Source organism: Oryctolagus cuniculus, chromosome 6, assembly GCF_051225735.1.
Source record: "Oryctolagus cuniculus isolate XC-2025 breed Fujian yellow rabbit chromosome 6, ASM5122573v1, whole genome shotgun sequence".
Lineage (NCBI taxonomy): Eukaryota > Metazoa > Chordata > Mammalia > Lagomorpha > Leporidae > Oryctolagus > Oryctolagus cuniculus.
The window spans coordinates 149,743,319-149,762,339 of record NC_142872.1 but is presented as its reverse complement, the minus strand read 5'-3'; the positions used below and the strand labels follow the sequence as shown (position 1 = coordinate 149,762,339).

The window sequence follows — 19,021 nt, the reverse complement described above, 5'->3', positions numbered from 1 at the left end:
CCATCTTTAAATTCCCGGCTTGTTTCCCACCTCAGGGACTCCCCTCGCTTCTGCTCCTCATCCTACCTCCTGTGATTTATTTATTTATTTATTTATTTATTTATTTATTTATTTATTTATTTTGGACAGGCAGAGTGGACAGTGAGAGAGAGAGAGACAGAGAGAAAGGTCTTCCTTTGCCGTTGGTTCACCCTCCAATGCCTTTGCCGTTGGTTCACCCTCCAATGGCCGCCACAGCTGGTGCGCTGTGGCCGGCGCACCGCACTGATCCGAAGGCAGGAGCCAGGTACTTATCCTGGTCTCCCATGGGGTGCAGGGCCCAAGCACTTGGGCCATCCTCCACTGCCTTCCTGGGCCACAGCAGAGAGCTGGCCTGGAAGAGGGGCAACCGGGACAGAATCCGGCGCCCTGACTGGGACTAGAACCCGGTGTGCTGGCGCCACTAGGTGGAGGATTAGCCTAGTGAGCCGTGGCACCGGCCCTGTGCTTTATTCTTGTCTTTATTCTAGTCATCTTCCTGTCTGCTAAATGGTGACGCAGCCAGGGCTCAGTCCCTAGACTCCCTGAACAGGTGAGTGCACCTGTCCCATGGATTTCAACACCACCCAAAATGCCACCACCTTGCCAGTTCTCTCTCGTTCCAGACTCCACTGTCTGCCCTCTGGCCCCACTCTGAAGGGGAAAGGCTGCCTCAAACTGGACATGTGCTAGATCATTCTCACACCCCCTAGACCTACTCCTCCCATGGGGTCCCTTGTGATTTTTCTGAAGCTTGGACAACCCTTGGTTTCTGTCTTTCACAGGCCACTCTGCCTGTTCCAGACACAAGCAGAGCCACACCGAGTCCCGCCATCCGTGGTGCTGGCTCTGTTCCAAGCCACCATCTTCTCTGGGCAGAGCCATTCCAACAGCTTCATCAATGCTCTCTGTTTCCACATTGGCCCCCTGGATCTCACCACATGACAGCCTGTGTGACCTTTAGAGATCAGACCCCTAGATGAAAGTGGGTTGTCTCTTTGAAACCCTTTGATTTCTTCCCCGCTCTCTCAGGCAAGCGTCAGGGACCTGTAAGATTGTCCCGCCCTCCTGTGACCCCTCAGTTCTCTGCTCTGAGCCCCCACCAGGGACCCCCCACTTCACTCCACAGAGCCCCACCACCCTGGTGGCTCACATGCTCTCAGCAGGTCACCACTTTCTGCTTTCACACCTGCTGTGCCCTGCACCCAAAAACACCAGCCCTGCCTTGCACTCTGGCTTGATTGACTCCCTCCCTGGCCCCCAGGCCCCCAGGCCCTGCTCAGAGAAGCCTTCTCTGATCACCCGTCACCCAATCCACCAACACATCCTGTCAGTGACACCCCGAAGAAGATCCCAGACACCTCCTGTCTCTACGTCTCCACTGCCACTTCAAGGGCAGGCCCGCCTCAGCCCCCACCAGCCTCCTACACAGACCCCTGCCCCTGAAGCTAGAGGGCTCTTCAAAATACAATCCTGATCCTGCTATTCTCTTGCCTCAAATGATTCCATGGCTTCCCAGAGACTTTTGCCTACAGTAGGCCCAATTTTTTATCCCTCCCATAGAGTACTCTAGAACCCAGCACCTGTCTATATCTCTGGCCTCATAGTTGCCACCCCCACTCCCTGGGGAGGGGTCTCTGCTCCAGTAGCCCTTTGATATTGCATACTTTCCTCTCCTTTGCCTCGGGGCCTCTGCCCATGCAATCGCCACTTCTTGATACCCTCTGGCCTTAACTCGTCACCTGACATAATTTCTAACTGTCCCTCATACCAGGCTAAAAGGCTCTGCACCATGCAGGGTATCCATGCACCCACCCCCACCCCAGCTGGGGCCACTCTCCTAATAAAGGCCCCCAGCGTCCCTGTTACTTTCCCCTCTGAGGCCATCATCCTGTTTGTTATTACCTGATTCCTCGGTTCCCTGCAGACGGCTTACACCTGTCTTGTTCTGTGCATTCTGAGGGCTAGCCTTAGCATCTGCCCCATGTACCACCTGCCCTCAACAAACACATGATGGATGAATGAATGAACGAACGCGAAAAGGGAGAAAGGCTGAGTCAACAATGTCTCTGCAGTGACCCTCTCAGAGGAAATACATGCAGGCACTGGATGCCAGACCCTCAGGGAGGTAGCTCTGGCCCTGCCCCTGCCCCTCCCGGATTTGACCTTGGCAAGTCCAGGTGCGGAAGGAAGGAAGTGGCATACCCAAGTGGAGCTAGGATGCTGCTGGCCTTTAATCCAAAGCACCCTGTTTGCCCAGAACTACAACTGGGAGACTTGTCTCCTATCAACTTCTCTGTGGCCTCCAAAACCATTGCTATCAGAGACTTGCTAGAGTCTTGGCTGTCTTCCCATCACCTCTCAGACCAGACGTTAATAAGACGCTAGGGTCTGTGGCTTCCAAGTCTCTCTGGGGTATGGGAGGACTATGCAAATTGCCTCCTGGGATTTATAAAGGAAGATGGCACCAAGGCCAAACATATCTAGAAACATGTCACAGAGGGCCTGTGCTGTGGCACAGCTGGTTAAGCCACTACCGGTGATGCCAGCATACCATATGAAGACCAATTCAAGTCGCAGCTGCTCCATTTCCAATTCAGCTCCCTACTAATGGGCCTGGGAAAGCAACAGAGGGTGGTCAAGTGCTCAGGGCCCTGCCACCTATGTGGGAGACCTGGATGGAGTTCCAGACTCCTGGTTGTGGCCTGGCCCAGCCTGGGCCATTGAATATAGCCATCTGGGAAATGAACCAGCAGATGGAAGGGGTGTGTGTGTGTGTGTGTGTGTGTGTGTGTGTGTATAACTCTACCTTTCAAGTAAACAAATAAACCTTAGGAAGGCAAGCAGGCAGACACATACGGGTCAACTCTGCCCATCCACAAAGATGGCTCATGCTCGTAGGGGTGCGGGGGAGAAGTTACCTTACACCTGAACAACCACTGGCCAAGCCCAGCCTCTAAAGTCAATTGCAAGTCTGTGGAAGACAACCTCAGCCCAAACAGAGACAGAGAGCTTTGGCACCAGGCTTTGACAGCCCGACTGGCTGAGCGGAGAGTCCACCTACAGCTGAGGTCAAATGTATTTAGCCAGGCATAGGGAAGCAGGAAGACTTTAAGTAAAAATGTCAAGCAACTCGACTAAGCATCTCACTGGGTGACAAGGGAAGCAGGGAGCAAGGCAGAGCAAGGGCAAGGCAGGAAAACACAAGTGAGAGGCCAACTGCCCGGGCCCGATGTCAGACAGGAAGCAAGAGAGGGGGGAGGAGCCAGCAGAGACACAGCAATGGAAGGAAGAAACCAGGGCGGGGCACACAGGCAGAGGGAGCCAGACCAGGGACGCTGTTGCTCTTCAGCCCTGGACCAGCCCACCCGAGCCCCGCCCCCAGGGTGCGCATCTGGAAAGAAGGAATGACAATGGATAAGCCACTGGCCAGGACAGGGCCAGCCAGGCACTGCCGGAACAGGACAGGGCGCCACTGGCATCCCATCCCCTCCCCCACCCTGCCCACCTTCAGACCCTGATTCTATATGGGTAGGCAGTGGTGGCTCCTCACCTCCAGGCGGCTCCCACCCCGTGATTCTGCCCCAGCCTCTTCTGTGGCCACACTCTCCGCTGAGCAATAACACTGAAGCCTCATAGAAGTCTGAACGTGCCTTTGCCTCCTATAACAAACAGCTGTAACATCCCAGGGGACAAGAATGGTGAACACTTTCCACCAACACTTTACCCTACCCAGAAGGTCCTGTCCCTCCGCCAGCCCCAAGCCGCCACACACACCCGGCCTCTGTGCCTTGGCACGTGCCATTCCCTATGCAATGATGCCTTTCCCTGCCCTGCCCAGTGAACTCTTATTCAACCTCCACCAACCTCGACTGCAGCGCCATGGGGACTTACTGATCCCAGTTGGAATGGGAGCAAAGGGGACAAAGACAGGCTCAGGGCCCTTTAAACCCCTAGGCCAAGCGCAGTCATACTTGGCAAACAGAAGGTGCTTATGTGTTTGTGGAATGAGTGCGTGAGGGGTCCGTAATCACCACCGAACATCCAGGGTGCTCTGCGTGAAGACAAGGGCCTCACTTACTAGACAAGTTGAGGATGACTGCAGACTGTCTGAAAAAGGTGAAAACTATGAAAGGTGGTACGGAAGGAAACAGCAAGGGATTCTACCCCAGGACCCCACCGGAGGCCAGCCAATGTCCAGCAGGTGCCCCGCCCCCGGGAAACCCGGATGCTCAGGATGCAGCATACACGCCTGGCCACGTTCCAGAGAATCCCCGGCTCCAGCCACGTGGACTTGGGGGGCAGCACAGCCTTTCTCAGCACCGGGGGCCCAGCTGCCTTCCCTTCCCAATGCTCCCGTCTCAGCAGGAGCTGCACGCTTCGGGGCAGGGAACACAGACTCGGGCACGGAGGGGAGCTGCGTCCAGATGCTGGCCTGCCACGGACCGGCATGCTGCCTGTTGGCGAGGGGCAGGTGCCTTCAGCTCCTGGAGCCTCCGTCTGCATCCACAGAGGCAAAGCAAGGGAGTCCTCACCCCCTCTCCCCCAACAACTGCTTCAAGGGCGCCAGGAATGACAATGGGCATTACCCAGCAAATCCACAGAGTAGGCACAACCACGTCCTCTTTCCCTCCTTCCTGGTGGGTCCTTCTCCCTGCCCTTGTCACTGGTCCACACATCCCCTCGGGGAACCTGCCCCAAATATCCACCCTGACGGGCTCAGTGGCTGACCCGGACCATCGGGAACAGCCCCGCCATTCCCACCACTGTGGCTCTTCTCGCCCGAAAACTCACCACCTGCATTTGCTGACTGGTCCACATGCTGGTGGCACTGTTCTTATACTCATTCATTCATTCGCACACTCAGGTGTTCATGCATTCAACATTGTCCAGAAGCCCCTCACGTGCTAAAAGTAAGAGTCATGGAGTAAACCAGGAAGAGAACGTGGGTCCTACTGCTGTGGACCCCACAGAACCATGGGTTTTTCCAGCAGGCTGGGTTCAAACAGTACAGGGACAGGAAAGCAAGTGGCCAGCTGGGGCAAGCTGTCCTTCAAGACTTAAGCACTGTCTGCATTCCTCCCCTAAGGCTGCTGTTGCAAAGTACCACAACCTCAGTGGCTGGAGACCGCAGTTCATTCTCTCAGTTCTAGAGGGTCAAAGTCAAAAATCAAGGTGTCGGTAGGGCCACTGTCCCTCTGAAGGCTCCAGGAAGAGTCCTTCCCTGTCTCCTCCTAAATTCCTGGTCCCAGCAATCCTTGGCACTCCTTCACTTATGACCCCGTCCTCAAACAGCCTTCTTCTGGGTGTGTGGTGTCCCTTATGAGGACATTCTTGTTGGATTTACAGCCCACTCTAATCCAATATGGTCTCTCTTATGACCCTTGCCTTAATTGTAGCTGCAAAGACCCTACCTCCAAAGAAGGTCACTGCATTAGCTTTTTGATACTATAATTAAATACCCGAGAGAAGCTACTTGTGAAGGAAGGAGGTCTATTTGGGCTCCTGGCTTTGGAGGTCCACAGTCCAAAACCGGGGTGGCCCCATTGTTTCAGTGTCTGGCGAGGGCCATGGATGATGGAACACATGCAGAGGACAGTCAGATGGAAGGAGAGACAGACAGAGGCGAGGCCTGAATACAGTCTACCCTTTCAGGAGAACTACCCTCCAAGGGTACATACACTTAAGGACCCCCTACTGGTCCTCCTTCCTAAATGCCATAATTGGATCAAGTCTCCACCCCATTAACTATTACCGTAAGACTTTGGGGACCCAGCCATTTAACACATGGGCCATTAGGGGACACCCAAACTAACATCTAAACCACAGCAGTCCTATTTGAGGTTCTGAGTAGATGGGAATCTGGGGGGAGGCACCACACACCCTACTACTGATGCGATCTCCCCCTTCTGTGAGCCTCATCCCACTCTTCCCCAGGCTGGGCCCCCTTGACACTGTACCACCCCCATTTCCTTGGGGCATCTCCTGGACAGGGGCCAGCTCTCTCATCTCTGCAAACATCTATGGAACTAAACTAAAGCATTTCACAGGGTCTAGCAGTTTTTCCAGACTCCAAGGACCGAGTGCCAATGTATACAAGACCTATTTCCAAGAAGTGCCCACAAATCCAAAATGGGCAACGTTTGCCAAGTGCCAGTCAAGAAGAAATTAGGGTGCAAGTGGAGAAGCCCAGAGTCAAGCATCAGGAACTGCCTAGGAGAACCAAGCTGTTCGCACGGCATCACCCACGACACCCTGTTCTCAGTCTTGACATTTGCCTTTGGGGTGACATTCTGGGAGGCTGCCGTTTGAGGCCGAGCGTCCTGGGTGGGGGTCTGCTCTCTGAAATGTCAGCGCTCACGCCATCTCATAGGAATTTTGGGCTCCTGTTCCAAGGCTGCGTCATTCTCTTCACGTGGGGGTTTTGGGTTTTGTTTTCCCTAAAGATGTCCGTGAGTTCTTTTCCTCTTCATTTCACTCGTCTGAATAAGAATGCCAAGGCCCGTAACCCAGGGCTCCTGAGTAACCTTCCATCACGAGCCAGTGGTCCAGAAAATGGGGCTTTGAGGACCCCGGCGGGGACTCAAGAATCCAGGCTGTTTGCGAGCTAGGGAGCGGCTGTGTGTCTGGTGTCAGCTCTGCACCCCCACCTTCCCGGGACAACAGCAAAATGAAAGCCTCAGAGGAGCTGGGAGGGCAGCAAGGGGCAGACATTTGTGCCGCAGATAAGACCAAGGAGAACGCAGGACAGGGGCCGCTTATCTGCGGCAGGGTGTTGGAGAAGAACGAACTCCCCACTTTGGATATGGGTTTATCTGGCTTCCTTATCTAAGGAGCAAAACTGGGGATGCTGGTGGGTCTGAGTGAGCCCAGAGCACTCTCCACGCACGGCCTTAGCATGCGGCTGTAACCCTTGGCCTGCAAAAACTATTTGTTGAACGAATGGATCGGTGAGAGAACGGCTGAAGCTGACTGCCCATTCCCTCTGGGTTAGGCTCTGCTAACAGCCTTCCTCCAACTCTGTCATCACAGAACCTTCTAGTATCTGCCCATCACCCTTCCCTGAACACCCCACTGAACGCAGTCCCGCCTCACCTGCCCTCCAGACCTCTTATGATTCTTTATTGTTATCGAGTTTCCATTCCCATCGGAATGGAAGATCCATGCAACTGCCTTGTTCACCTCTGTGTCCCTGGCACAGTGCAGGCAGCCAGCAAATAGGTGTTGAACAAACGCATGCAAGTGTGATTGAATGACACAGCAGGCAGTAAGAGGCACCATAAATGAGGCGGGTGCGGGGAGGGCCAGCCTGGGGAAGGGGTTGACGGGCCCTCTGCGGCAGGGGGCATGGTGATCTCTGTCCATGTGAACTCCGCAGGCAGCAGAGTTTGGAAGACAGACCACACCCTTCCCCTGGGCGGGGCTGATGAGCATTGACTGCCAAGGGTAGTAATTAAAGAGTAGGAGGAGAGACATGGAACAAGGAGGCGGAATCCCTGGGGAACTGGCCTCTAACTGGGTCCAGTTGACATCTTGGATGTCCCTAAAGGAGTGGGAGGGGCAGCAGGGCAGAGAGCCAGCAGCTGCAAGCCTGGCACATCCCCAGGAAACCTGTGCCATCCGCGGAAGGAAGAGGGAAGTTGCCAGGGGGTGAGATCCCCAAGATGGGTAGAGACCTCTTTCCCCCCATGTCTCTGAGCCTCCAAACCTCCACAATCTCACCTGCCGAGTGCCTCCCCCATGGGCTCCATCTTCCAGAGCCATTTTACAAGTCACCAGGCCCCACTGACAGCATCTCCCACAGTGGTCTGTGTGGGGGACCTCTGGGGTCTGCAGAGGAACAGGTAAGGCAGGAGAAGAGAGAGCAGACCCTGGGCCCAAGCACCTGCCTTTCAGCCTGGCTCTGAGGCCCTGGAAAGCTAACCAACCTCTCTGCTCATGTTTGCTCACCTCTGAAATCAGGGATCATGACAATACCTGCTTACTCATACAGTTTTTAGAGGATCAGCTGAATGAACAGACTTAGCACTGCATGTGGGATAACCGTTATTAACTGGAATGCACTAGGCACAGCTGTGGTCCTTGCCTTAATTGTAGCTGCACCCTGCACCTCTCTGTATTTCAGTGTCCTCATGGGTACCATGGAGATGATGACGACATCACCCTGTAGCTGGTTCAAAGGCGCTTCCCCTCCCCTTCCCCGGAAGATAGGAGCTCATTTGGGAAAAGGGTCTATTACAGAGGTGATTAAGTCACATCTCCAGAGGAAATCATCTGGATTATCCAGGTGGGGCTGAGTTCCAAGGACAAGTGTCCTTGCGAGAGAAAGGCAGAAGGCAACAGGTGTGAAGATGGACGCAGAGACTGCACCCTGTGGCCAGCCTGCCAGGGGAAGCCCAGCCCCACTGGAAGATGCAGGAGGCCTGGAAGGATCTTCCCCAGAGCCTCTGGTGGGAGCGTGGCCCAGTCAGTGCCTTGACCGTGGACTTCTGCCCTCCAGTGCCATGAGCTTATACAGTGGTGTTGTCCTAAGTCACCCTGTTTGTAGTCATGTTGCAGCAGCTACAGAAAACTCATGCATCCCTCAAGGGGCAACCTCATAGGATTTGCCCAAAGGACTGAAGCCACCGCTGGGCATAAAGCAAGCAGCACACGTGGCTTGTGATGGGGAGGAGGAACGGGTAGAGGAGGAGGAGGAGGAGGGTGAGGAGGAGGAAGAGGATTCACTTCCTTTCTCTGCACCTTCATTTCCCCCCTCTGTCAAATGACAAGAGGAGAAGGGATGCAGAGGTTGCCAAGCTTTTGCTACCCTCGGCCTCTTCCTCCAGCACAAAATCCCTTGCTAAGGCAGTCTCCATCGCACTCTTTTCCCTCCTCCTCACTGCAGGCACCAAGGTAGAGAAGGTAGAAGTTCACAGGTTTTCACACCTGTGTCCATCACAGAAGATGGCGGCCTTTGTCCTTGTCCCCAGCACCCCACTGGAGGTGATGAGGGACTACACAGCCCTAGTGGTCCCTCTCCAAGTCTTCCAAGGTGAAGGAAGACCCCATAAGTCACTGCCACCCCACCAGGACAGTGTTGCCCAGCTGCATTTAAGGAGCTCTGGAAGCACTTGAGACAACTGTATTTATCTGTTTAAAACAAGAATAAGGGGCTGGCACTGTGGCACAGCACATTAAGCTGCCACTTGTTATGCAGGTATCCCCTTTGAGCACCGGTTCAATTCCCAGCTGTTTCACTTCCTATCCAGCGCCCCACTAATGAGCCTGGGAAAACAGTGGGAAATGGTCCAAGTGCTTGGGTTCCTCCCATGCCAGAAGATGGAAGGCCTCCATTTCTCTGTAACTCTCTGCCTTTCAAATAAATAAAATAACAGAGGCAAAAAAAATGCAAAAGATAGCAACTATGAAGAGTGGGGTGATATGTACAGCAATGGCAGCAGAAAGGGTGGGGGCAAGGAGATGGCAGTGCCCCTGCGTGCACTGATGGGATGCAACAGTCTCTCTCCCGACTGTGCAAAGAAGCCCCCTACCTAAGCTCCTAGGGGCTCCTCGCTCTCCTTCAAACTCACTCTCCCCCTGCACCAGGAGGAGGGCTTGAAGCAGCAATCCTAACAGATGTGGGGGAGGGATAAACCCTGGCATCTTTCTTAAAAAAAAAAAAATCAATCCAGCTGGGTCTCTTCCTCATTTAAATCCCTTCGTGGGTTTCCCATCCCAAAAATTTCTGGCTCTGCTTCCAGATCTGTGAGTTCCCATGTGTGTAGCAGAATCAACAACCTCCAATGATTAGTTGACAAATACAGGTAGCATGGTAGCAGAGGGCCCACCCGCCCGACAGGCATTTCAGTCATCAGGATTTTCCTTGCTGCCCTCAAAATCTCTCTTCCCTTCAACTGGCCAAAAGAACTTCTATTGGCCTTCTAACAAGCAATGCTTAGCTATCAGCGACAGCTGGAAAACTGTATGAACAGAGACTAAGCCGATCGTGGACCCCTGGCCATGGGCTTTTCGTCCTGTGCTGACACTTTGACCTCCTCTTCCACACCTGAGGCTCAGGAGGCATCCCACAGCGGCTCAGGCCCAGTCATCGTGGCCAACGCCTTAAGTTTCTCAAGATGTTTCAAGGAAATACTTTTGCCCTCAAAATTTCTGCCTTCTTTTTGTCTGGAATGATGATTTATGTCATTATTCAGTGACTGCAAATTCATGAAATTTTGTGGTTAGGACAAAAATATGTCACACAACTCCATATGTCCTTGCAATGAGGCTGAGAAAAGCTGACAGCAAAAACCACCATTTCTCCCTGAGGGTTGAATAAGTCTCCAACCTGGTTTCGTTTTGTTGTTGTTGTTGTTAACTTATAATATTTTTATCCCCTTAATCAAAAACTTTTTTTATAAATAGTGATTAGAGATAATGCTATATAAATAAAGATAGTGGTCCAAACACTATAGTTTCTTGGATTAGTTCCAAAATTCCAATTCTCAAATGCAAATGTAGCATTTCATGGAGCTGGAGAGAGGACAAAGACACGAGCTGGGGCCAGTCCAGAGGTGCAGAGTGGAGAAACAGAAATGGCAGGCCCCTTGGAAGAGTTTCCAAGGACATGAACCTAAGGTCCCGGACTGGCAAGGAACCTGTGGCAGGTCACTAAGCTACAGTATCACCATGGACAAATCTCACCTGCTCAACCCTCTTGAGAAAAACCTCAGCAGTAAATGTTAAAGCCAACAATGGACCGCCATGGCCATCTCTCCATCTCTCTAGGAGGCAAGAATAAAAATATGTTCAGAGAAAGGCCCCCAAACACAGCCACGCGACCAGGCACCCAGATTCACAACAGGCCTGCAGGATCCCAGAAGGCCCCTTCACACAACCTTCCAGTTCCTACACCTGCAAGAACTCTTATCCTGACCTCCAAAACCTTAAATTAGCTGTGCCTTTTTTTTAAGAGCTCCACACAAAAAGAATAAGATCATTTCAACTCTTTGGACTGTTTTGTTGTTGTTGTAGTTCAACATTAAGTTTTTAAAGTTCACGCATACTGCTGTGTACTTACATTTTGTTCATTTGTGTAGCGTCCAGTATTGAACTATATGACTATAGCACAACTCATGCATCTGACTCTAATGAGCATTTGTGGAGCTTCCCATTTGTTTTTATTACAAACATTCTTGTATTTTTTTTGGTGAACACATGTATGCATATCTATTGAGTATAGGAATGAAATGGCTGAGTTAGACTATACACACACACATATCATATATACATATAGTCAACCTTACAGACATAGCTAAGCATCTTTCCAAACTTGTCATACCAATCTTTTTTCCTACCAGCAGCATACGAGCATTCCAGTGGCTCCACACCCTCAGCGACACTTGCTATTATCTATTCTATACCCTTTAGATGTTCTGGTGGGTGAGAAGCAGTCTCCCATTGTAGAATGATGTTTTTAAAGTGTGAATCAGATTATGTTGTTCTGCCATTTGCTTCCCTTCCCACTCAGGACAAAACTCAACTCTTTAACCTGATTTGCAAGGCCATGGGCACCTTTGACTTTCTCTCCAAGCTGTCTGGCTACTATGTTTTATCCTCACACCCTTCATTGTGACATCCAAACATGACTAGGTTGCTTCCACATCAGGATCTTTACATTTGTTGTTTACTCCACTTAGAATGTTCTTCCTCTAGGTGCTCCTATAACAGATTTCTTCTTCATCCCTACATTAACAAATATTAACAAAGTGATTGTCGCAATTTTTTCCTTAGGAAGGATCATTTTCTTTGGATGGCTCTGTCCCAGGATCCATTCCTGCCCACCATCGTTGCATTTGGTCATGGTAGCACCCACCAATATCTCCCACTTCCTCGTTTAAGATTTGTTTCCTGCCTTATCATTCTAGAATATGTTAAGGACAGAGACTTTGTATCTTCAGTGCTCGAAACAGGGCACAAAACTGTTGAAATCTGTATTTAACATAGGGTTGATCCTCTGTATATAAAAGCAAACTAAAAATGAACCATAATGAAGAAGGGAATTGGAGAGGAAGTAGGAGGTGGGATAGTTGTCGGGGTAGGAGGGTGGATATGAGGGAAAGAACCACTATATTTCTAAAGTTTCACCTATGAAAAAATGCATTCATTAAACAAAAGCTTTTAAAAAAGGAGTAAATGTAAAAAAAAAAACTGCACACTCTAAGAATTCAATAAATAGTTGTTGGGTAAATGCAGACTCAAAGGGGGAAGAATTCATAAACAGCATGCTGATAGGAAATTAATTGTAGAGTATTAAGCTAGTGGAGCGTTTCCCACAATTGAACTGCTAAAAATGAAGCTCAGAAAGATAAAATAACAGAGACAACCTCAAGATCAGCAGCAGAGGTGGGCTTTGAACCTACACTCATCATTTCTAGTCCTAGTATACTATACTACCAACAAGAACAGGGATATGGGGCTGGCGCTGTGGTGTAGTGGGTAAAGCCACTGCCTGCAGTGCCAGCATCCCATATGGGTGCTGGTTCGAGTCCTGGCTGCTCCTCTTCCTATCCAGCTCTCTGCTATGGCCTGGGAGAGCAGTAGAAGATGGCCTAAGTCCTTGGGCCCCTGCACCCATGTGGGAGACCCAGAAGCAGCTCTTGGCTCCTGGCTTCAGATCAGCACAGAACCAGCTGTTGCAGCCAACTGGGAAGTGAACCAGTGGATGGAAGACCTCTCTATCTCTGCCTCTCCTTCTCTCTCTGTGTAACTCTTTCAAATAAATAAATAAATCTTAAAAAAAAAAAACTAGGACAAAGTCTTATCCCATGTGAAGCTCAAATTATTGAATGCCAGACATTGGGATTTGATTCAGCATGCTGTAGAAGTGGTTCCTTATACCACAAAATCTGATAACACATACAGAGGATATACAACAAGAATCATTTCTGGGTTCCCCAAATCAACCCTGACCTTGGTTCAGAGGAATAGGACAATGCTGAGAAGATAAATATGGATAAAGGTGGCTCCCAGTCCACCTTCCACTCTGAAGAGAGGAACGAGAACCGTCTTGGCAGGAAGAGTCTCCCTGAGCTCCAAGGGCCTGCAATCAACAGGCAGATCATGCTGTACCAGGTGGAAGCCGTGCCTCACATGCTTCGTTGGGTGAGAATCAGGCTGTACCACAATGCAGCCCTCAGGGCCAGTTACATAATGGGCGGTGTAACCGGCACCTTGGGGAGCTTCAGCCAAAAGCGCTGTTGACACCACTGCGATGTCGCTGAATCACCTCCAAACCCCATGACTGGATGATTCACTCGCCTCCCGGGGGCCACAACTATCAGGTGTTGACCCAGAAATGAGAACTAAATTCATAAGGGAGGGGATTTCTTATTAGAACCCTGACTTTTCCAGGGCTTTATTCTACCGTTCTTTGTGTTTTCAAAGAGTGATGGAAGCCGTGTTAGCCTCTTCCTCACCAACGTAAATACCCAGCGATTAAACAGAAAAAGAGGGAGAGTTAATGCTTAAGAAGAAATCTACTTGGGGCTATAAACACTGTGCACATTCACAATCTCTTATCACAATTCCAAAATCTAAAAGCTCCGAGAACAAAGTTTTTAAATAATTGTTTTTGTATATTTGCAGCAAATCCACTTGGCTACAAAACTTGACAGTAAAAACTGACAAGAGGTTATTTTTCAATCTTTATTTATCTCACTTTGGGTGCACACCTATACATTTTGATGTAGAAATAATATTGCTTGATTATGAAGGGCTGAATCAAATTCCAATGGGGTGTTTCATACTACATGCTATATCGACTATATCATTATATATCAGCTTTATAAAAGCTGGAAAGTACTTAATACCAAAACACATCTGACCCCTAGGATTTCCAATAAGCATGGCAAGCCTGTACTTCATGTTTTTTATTTCATCTTCACAAAAACCTGGGGCAGGCAATATTGTACCTATTTAACAAACAGGCTTAGAGAGTTAACTGAAATTCACACAGGTCATTAGTACCAGAACTGCAACTAAAATCTAGGGGTAGTGGACATCCGTTATTTTCCCTCCTGGTCATCCATGACACTGCCTCTCTGTAACAGCAGTTCTTCTTTAGGAAAGGAGCCACTGCACCCGTATTGCTGGCAGACTTGGGAGGTTGGCCACTTTCCCCTACGCGAGGGAAGGGCTGGTGCCCCATGCTAAGCCAACCTGACTCTCACTCTCTCCTGGAATTGGATCCAGAGAGAAGTTACTCAAAGACCAAAAAGAATAACCAGAGCTGAGTTTCCCAGCAATGACCCCTGGAAAAGCCCTAGGCATTGAGAGCTGCCCTGCACCCCGACTCTACAGCCCAGCAGGAGGGCCTGAGATTTAGCCCATATCCTTTCAAACGTTTCTGTGTGCATTGACCAGAGATAGTTTCTTTTACTTTCAAAGAACCCAGAATGAGATACAAGGCCTGATTCCTAGGTCTCTTCTCTTTCTTCCATCCTAGATGGGAAAGGATTATTAAATTCACATGCATGTATACTTGCATTAGATGGATTAGAGGAGATAAGAAATACCTCCACAGACTTATAAAGTATTAAACTGGGATACGCACCTAAGAAACCCCTCGTTTAGCATTGCTGCAACCTGTAAAGACAAACTACACAAAAAGCCTACCACCCAATAGCTCACTTTCCTAAGTGATCCCCACCTGCTTCCCTCTCTTCACCTCTATACACTTCCTCCCCACCATATCTCCATATACCAAGTTACTCTCTTGCTTTTCCCAATTGCTTTTTTACATCCAAGTTGACCTTCTACTTAGCTTATTCTTACATCTGAATGGATTTATGAGCAGGAACTTCTTAGCCCTGTACGCAATGCTGAGGCCTAAAGGAGTGTCAGACATGGATTTTAATACCCAAGTTGCCATCTGCATCAGTTCTTTGGGTCTGTGTTCTTGGGGCATCCCAAGGTTCTTGCATCTTTCTCCCACCTGAAGTTATTTTTCAGACTCTCTCAGGCTACAGTTCAGAAAAACACTGCAAACATAAATCATGCTTGGAGTAGCTGTGGATGTTCATGAAGATATTTTGAGAGGATATGAGAGTACATCAAAAAGTTTGCAGACAATGAAATTAAAAGTTTCTCTTGATGCAAAAAAAAATTTGTTAAAATCCATGCATGGGTTCTTTTTTAATACACATTTCCCATGAGCTTTTCAAAGGCCCTTTATATTATAAATATGAAATAATTGCATAGAATTTAGAAAATATAAAATTTTTAAATGCCACAATTCAGATAACTACTCTTAATCTTTTTTATTTCCTTGCATTTATTGTCTCCATATTTGATAATATGGATGTATGAAATAATATTAATAATAATATAAAAAGTACCTGGGAACTGAGATAATTTGCAGAATTTTTTGTAACTACTATATTATTTAATCCTTTTCAGATCCCCACCAAGCGATACATTAGTTATCTATTATTACTAAACTACTCCAAGACTTAGGGGCTTAGAATAACAATAAACATTTATTATTTCACACAGATTCTGTAGAACAGGGAGTTGAGAGTGGCCGAATGATTCTAGCTCAAGATTCCTCATGTGGCTACAGTCAAAATGTCAGTCAGTTATCCAGCATCTTTTATCTAAATGTTTAGCTGAGGCTGGAGGATCTACTTCCAAAATGGCTCACTCATGTGGAAGGAAGTCTCAGGTCTTTGCCATAGGGTTATTCGAGTGCCCTCCCAACATGCCCCCAGAATGAGTAAGCCAAAAGACAGCAAAATGGAAGACACAATGTCATTTATCTCCTAGACTGAGAAGTCACATCCTGCCATTTTCACAATATCCAACTGGCTAAACAGGTCAGCCTCTCAAATGAGGGAAGAAACCACACAGGAACATGAATACCAAGACGCAGGTGTGAATGGGGGCTGGATGGATGAGTCTTAGAAAGCTGGCTACCATGACTGGATAATATTCACTTGTTTCCTTTTTACAGATGCATGTCTCACTGTAAATAGGACTTGAAGCCAGACTGACCAACTCCAGAGACCATACTTATAATGAAGACATGATACCACCTTCTTGATTCATTTGACTACACTACTGATAATGGATCTTTAAGACCATTCCAATTTCTTATTACCATAAAGAGTACTACTACTACAGTGAACAGTGTCTACATAAATCTATATCTCCATTTCATGTTACTGCCTTAGGACAAATGCCTGGAGAAAATTCTAGGCCAAGCACTTTTCAGTGTTCTTGATATATATACTGCAAAAAATGATTTCCAGAAAGAAAACACACATTAACAACCTCAGGGAAAGTTCATACGGACGCCTGTCTCACTATATCCTTAACACAGCTGCACATTGTCGCTCCCCCTCTTCGTGGAGGAACGACACAGGACCCTGCGTTGTTCTTTCGTCTGCTCGGCCCTCCCCGGGTTTGCTGCTGGTTCTTCCTGGGTTGGCTACTGTCCCTTCCACCTCCGTGGAAGGGCGGTTCCCCCTGCCACTTTCCCCACTTCCGCGGGGGAGCGGCACACCGCCAGCCGGCTCTCTCGGGGCCTGCTCAGGTGTTCCCCTTAGATGTTCCCGGTGCATGTTGTCTCTCTCCTCCTTTATAGTCCTCTTCCACCAATCCCAACTCTGCTACCCACACGCCGAGTACGCTGCTCTCCTCCAATCAGGAGCAGGTCCTGCTGTTTATTGGTTGAACTGGAGGCAGCTGTGTAGAAGCTGTTTTCTCCTCTCCCAGTGCCATATTGTGGGAGAGCAGATGCATAGAATAAGTCTTAATTCCAGTAACAGTCTAGTCCGAGTTGCTCCCCACAGCACATCACTATTGTTTAGATCTCTGTTTATTCTATAGGTTAAGCATACTTGTTTGGAGTTGCATTTCTTGGAACATTTCTTCATTTTCTTAGTAGTATTTATTTGCATCATGTACAGTCTTTGGTTGTAAGCAATAGAAGTCAGTCAAATAACTTGAACTGGAAATGGTAGTATTGAAAGAATGAAAGAGTTGATAGAATTAAAGGGAAAGTTTAAAATATCTGGCTTGGAAAGGGACAGGGATCAGAGCTTCTCCAGGGGTCCAGATCAAGAAGGGCTGCATGATGGTCTTGCGGGTCTCCACCACGGACTACGCCATCATCCCCAAGTCAGAGTCCTAGCTTGGATGCTTGGATGCTTGGATCATGTGTCTAACCACAGATAGGGGAGGGCATTATTGAGTTAATTTTCAGTTGTATTGATCCAACCAACACAGCACTTAGTAAGAGAGAGTTAAATAAATCAAGATGCCATCATCCAAACAAGACAGCACTTGGTGGAGGAGAAGGAAATAAATTGCTCTAACCAAGAGGACCTGATCCTAAACAGCTAAAGAACAGTACATGTTTGCTATAGGGTTTAATTTTGATGACTCCCAAACCCAAACCCATGTTCTTCTCATTAAGTGAAAAGTTCTCAGCTCTGTATGCTAATTCATTGTCTGTTCTTATTAGTTGGCCAAGTAAGGGGGCCTTACTTTGACTTTACCTAAGAAGTTCAGCATCTAAGGATGTGCTACACATAGAACCACAGAAACATGGTCATCACTATGAAAGAAAGTGAAGGCAAAAAATCTCCCAGTAAAAGTACAAAGGAAATCCAAAGTAAACAATAGGAATATTTAAGGAAAAATGGCAGGGTCAATTTGTTACTTATCAAGTCATCTTAAATGTGAACAGTCTCAACTCTCCAGTTAAAAGACACAGACTGGCTGAATGGATTAAAAAACCCACTATTTGCTGCCTATAAGAAACACATCTCACCCAAAAAGATACATGCAGACTAAAAGGAAAAGGATGGAAAAAGATATTCCATGCTAGCAGAAACTAAAAAAGAGCTGGTGTAGCCATCCTAATATTAGACAAAATAGACTTTAACACAAAAACTGTTCAAAGAGATAAAGAAGGGCACTATGCAATGCTTAAGGGATCAATTCAACAGGAAGATGTGACTATTATAAATGTATATGCACCTAATTACAGGACACCTGGATATTTAAAAAAATGTTAAGGGATCTAAAGGGAGACATGGACTCCAATACAATAGTAATGGGGGACTTCAGTACCTCACTTTCAGCAATGGACAGATCAGCCAGACAGAAAATCAGCAAGGAAACAACAGAGTTAATCAATACTATAGACCAAATGGACCTAACAGATCTACAGAACTTTCCATCCTACAGTAACAGACTACACATTCTTTTCATCAGTGCATGGAATTTTCTCTAGGATTGACCACATGCAAGGCCATAAAGCAAGTCTCAGCAAATTCCAGGAAATCTAAATCATACCATGCATCTTCTCTGACCACAATGGAATGAAGTTGGAAATCAACAACTCAGGAATCTCTAGACATATGCAAATACATGGAGACTGAACAACATGCTCCTGAATGAACAGTGGGTCATTGAAGAAATCAAACAACTCTGGAAACAAATGAAGACAACAATACAACATATCTCGGGCTGGGGCTGTGGCATAGCAGGTGACTCCGTCTGCAGTGCCAGCATCCCATAAGGGCACTGGTTAAAGTCCCTGCTGCTACACTTCCAATCCAGCTCTCTGCTGTGGCCTGGCAAAGCAGAAGACAGCCCAAGTCCTTGGGCCCCTGCACCCAAGTGGGAGACCCAGAGGAGGCTCCTGGCTCCTGGCTTCAGATTGGCATAGCTCCGGCTGTTGTGGCCAGCTGGGGAGTAAACCAGTGGATGGAAAACACCTCTCTCTCTCTCTCTCTCTCTCTCTCTCTCTGCCTCTCCTTCTCTCTGTGTAATTCTGACTTTCAAGTAAATAAAATAGATCTTTTAAAAAAAAACATATCAAAACTTATGGGATATAGCAAAAGCAGTGAGAAAAGTTTATAGCAATTGGTGCCTACATCAAAAAATTGGAAAGGCAAATCAAAACCACAATGAGGTTTCACCTCACCCCGGTTAGAATGGCTCACATTCA

The 19,021-nt window shown here is 48.2% G+C and overlaps 1 long non-coding RNA gene across 5 annotated transcripts in view; it reads right to left on the bottom strand.

The window, feature by feature from the left end:
* Positions 1 to 19,021, bottom strand: part of LOC103348125 (uncharacterized) — a 168,660-nt gene that overhangs the window by 64,063 nt on the left and 85,576 nt on the right. The window contains exon 4 of one of the 5 annotated variants that reach the window (XR_016236576.1): positions 10,705 to 10,784. The exons of the other annotated variants lie outside the window; for them this stretch is intronic. This is a non-coding gene — a long non-coding RNA (uncharacterized LOC103348125). The remainder of the gene's footprint in view (positions 1 to 10,704; positions 10,785 to 19,021) is intronic. 5 annotated transcript variants of the gene reach the window in all.